Below are 3,256 nucleotides of genomic sequence, written 5' to 3' on the forward strand. Positions count from 1 at the left end.
GGAGAGACTGTAAAATTGCAGATTGTGATTCAGTAGGTCCGGTGGGCCTGAGTTCTATTTTTTTAACAAGCTCATTTTTAACTAGTGATGCCACAGTCTCTGATTCATTAATGACAATTGTGAATAGCAGAGAGACAATTAGAAAGGTGAAAATTCGTATTTAGAGGCTTCCCTGGTGGCGCAGTGGTTGAGAGTCCGCCTGCCGATGCAGGGGACACGGGTTCGTGCCCCGGTCCAGGAGGATCCCGCATGTCGCGGAGTGGCTGGGCCCCTGAGCCATGGCCGCTGAGCCTGCGCATCCGGAGCCTGTGCTCCGCAATGGCAGAGGCCACAGCAGTGAGAGGCCTGCGTATCGCAAAAAATAAATAAGTAAATAAATAAAATCGTATTTAATTTTGAACTTCAAGTGTGTTATGGATTTCACACGTTTAATAGGATAGTAAGCACAGCAGCAACCACCATTTGTGAACATTCACTGTAGACCGTGTGTATCTTTCTGACTTTTTGTGTGGGATTCCAGGAAAAAGGCCTGCGCTGCGGCCACAGTGGGCGGGGCCCTCAGGCCGGGCCGCCCCTCCAGGACCCCCGACGGGGCCCTGAGCTGCTGGCGGCTCCTCCCCCGGCGCCCCGCTCCCTCCCAGGATGCCTCGGGGCAGAACGGCCCCACCCACTGCGCCCAGAACGGAGCCCGCGTTTCCTCAGAGCTGGAGCTCCCGGCTCGGGGTCTCTTCCCTCCGCCGTCACGGAGCTGCCCTGGCGCCCGAGGGGAGGGTGGCCTCACTGACGCTGCCGGCTGCGGAGGGGCCCCGGCGGCCGAAGCCGCGACAGTCGTGGGGACGGCGGGCCGGGTAAGTGGGTCCGGTGCCGGGCGGCCGCGCAAGAGCAGCTTCTGAGGGGAAGGGCTTCGCGGCCACCCGCCGCTGCTGTGCAGAACGAGCGGCCTCGGGGTCTGGTCCCGGGGAACTTCGGCCCCTCCTCTCGGCCCTGCCCTCGGCCTGGCTCGCGGGGCCCGGGGGGGCGTGGGGAGAGGGCGGCCTGAGCGTCCTGAGGGGACACGGGGCGAGGGAGGCGCAGGGTCCGGCCGCAGCGTCAGCGACCCTCCTCCCGACGGCGGGGAAAGCGGCGAAAGTTCCTCCCGAGGCTCCCAGGCCTCTTGTTCAGCCGAGGCCCTGTGCGCCCCTTCCTCCCTGAGCTAAAGCACCGGGGGGAGGGGACAGGGCGGGGGGCTGGCGCAGGTGATGGGGGACGTGAAAAGGTGATTGTCAGCTAAGGAGAACCTGCTCTCCAAGGTGAGGAATGCAGCGCTTTCCTTTGTATGCGAAGATGCTGGAGTCAGGCTCACGAATTCCTTCCTTTGATATGCACCTCCGCTCTCTGGGGCCTGCATTCTGTATTTACATATCCTGAATTCCCCTCACACTGGAGGGCTGCAGGTGCTGATGGCTGTGACATCCTTTGTTTACTGAGATGGCAAGAAATATTCCGTTTCTCACAGGCTTGAGGGGCAGACAGTGAAGAAGCGTGGAGAGTCTCACTCAGCATCATCACCCCAGGAGCAGACCAGGAAGCTGAGGCTCCAAGAAGCCAAATAATCCAGCCGGAAGCACGGCTGTGGGACCACGGAGTAGGGTCTGCACCCATCGCCCACCCAGGGGGACTGCCCACTCCCCGCAGCTTCCACGCCTGTTCCCTTCACCCCCTCCCGGGGCCAGCTCACAGGGCCGCCTCCTGGGGGCACTCACTCACCTTCTTCTAACAGGATCCGTCTCACTGTCCTGTTCTGGGATCATCCGGAAGGCTTGTCACTCTGAAGCAGGTTCAGCCTCACGTCACCAGGGTAGCTTTCCTGGATCACACTCACCACCTGCACGTCCACCCTCAGCTCAGACCCGGAAAGGCCCCTCGGCCCCGAGCCCCATGGCTCTGCCTGGGCTGCCACCCCCTCCTGCCTGGTCCGTCCCTCTCGTGTCCCCTGCAGGGTCACCAGGAGCTCCCACCTGCCCCAGGCAGGCTGTCTGCTCTGTCCTGAGGAGGCCTCCGTGGTGTCAGGTGGAAGGCACAAGAGGTACCTGTGGGGTCTCCCTCACGCAGCACAGTGGCCAGCACCCACCTACTGACCTCATCACTCGGGATGGACGGGGGTTCAGGGGGTCCGTGGCATCTCCTGGTTCTCATTTCATCCCAGCGCTGCCCACAGGGAAGTTGCTAAGCAACTCTGTGCCGGCTGCACAGAGAGGACGCTCATACACACACACCCCTCCCAGCACACGGGGCTCTCGTGGCCAGGCCCCTCCCAGGATATGGTGCTCACCTGAGCAGGTACCCAGCAGCCCCCGGGGCTCTCGTGGTCAGGCCCCTCCCAGGATATGGAGCTCACCTGGGCAGGTACCCAGCAGCCTCCGGGGCTCTCGTGGTCAGGCCCCTCCCAGGGTATGGAGGTCACCTGGGCAGGCACCCAGAAAGGCTGGGCACACAGGAACCGTGCAAGTAGCCCTCATTGCAGAGCACCCCCAGCCCACCTGTTGGTCAGAGCTGACACAAAGCACCTCAGAGCAGGACCTGAACTAACAAACAGCAGCTCTGACAGGTCTGCTTGGGCTTCACTCTGTGTGGCCTCCTTCCACTGGGTTTTCCAGAGGCTTCCACTGCAGCTGAGGCACCAGGCCTCTGTCTCCACCCACCACCCCTCCTCTCCCTTACTCCTGGCTTCTTCTCATTAGGAGAGGGTCTTCTTGAAGTTGTCTCCCACTCATGAACCAGACAAAATGTTGAGAAAACAAGCAGAGTTGCAGCCCCGTGTCTATCCTGACCCTCAGGAAACCACACCTGTTCCTTGGACCTGGCCAGTTCAGCAAGGCCCATTTTCTGCAACTCTGAGCCCCTGATGGGTGAGGATTGGCTGACCTGGGCAGCCTGATCGGGCCGGCCAGCCCTCCCCAGGTGTGCCTGGGCTGAGGTCAATATAAACACCGCTCCAGACAGCAAGAGCCCCTGCAGCTGTGCCTGACGCCATATTCTCTGCCCCGTCAGCAGTCTCGGGGCTGGGCTGGTGGGAGGGAGTAGGGCTCACGGCTCTGTGCGTGGCCCGGTGCGAGTGGGGCTCTGCTGGACTTTCTGCAGGAGTTGCCAGTTTGCTGCCTGCTAAAGAAGAGGATGTGTCACCCATACCTGCCACTGGAATTTCACACCGGGCAGAGGTGAGGAAGGAAAAAAGCAGTGGGGGCCGGAACAGGAGGGGTACGTCAGGCAGGGAGAT

The 3,256-nt window shown here is 61.5% G+C and overlaps 1 long non-coding RNA gene across 1 annotated transcript; it reads right to left on the reverse strand.

The window, feature by feature from the left end:
- Positions 1 to 1,533: 1,533 nt before the first annotated feature.
- Positions 1,534 to 2,185, reverse strand: LOC136794198 (uncharacterized). Its single transcript, XR_010840586.1, has 3 exons — positions 2,119 to 2,185; positions 1,747 to 1,864; positions 1,534 to 1,609 (listed from the first exon to the last, which is right to left on the reverse strand). It is a non-coding gene; the product is annotated as an uncharacterized lncRNA (long non-coding RNA).
- Between the last annotated feature and the right edge of the window lie 1,071 nt (positions 2,186 to 3,256).

This window comes from Kogia breviceps, chromosome 4 (genome assembly GCF_026419965.1).
Source record: "Kogia breviceps isolate mKogBre1 chromosome 4, mKogBre1 haplotype 1, whole genome shotgun sequence".
NCBI classification, from domain to species: domain Eukaryota; kingdom Metazoa; phylum Chordata; class Mammalia; order Artiodactyla; family Physeteridae; genus Kogia; species Kogia breviceps.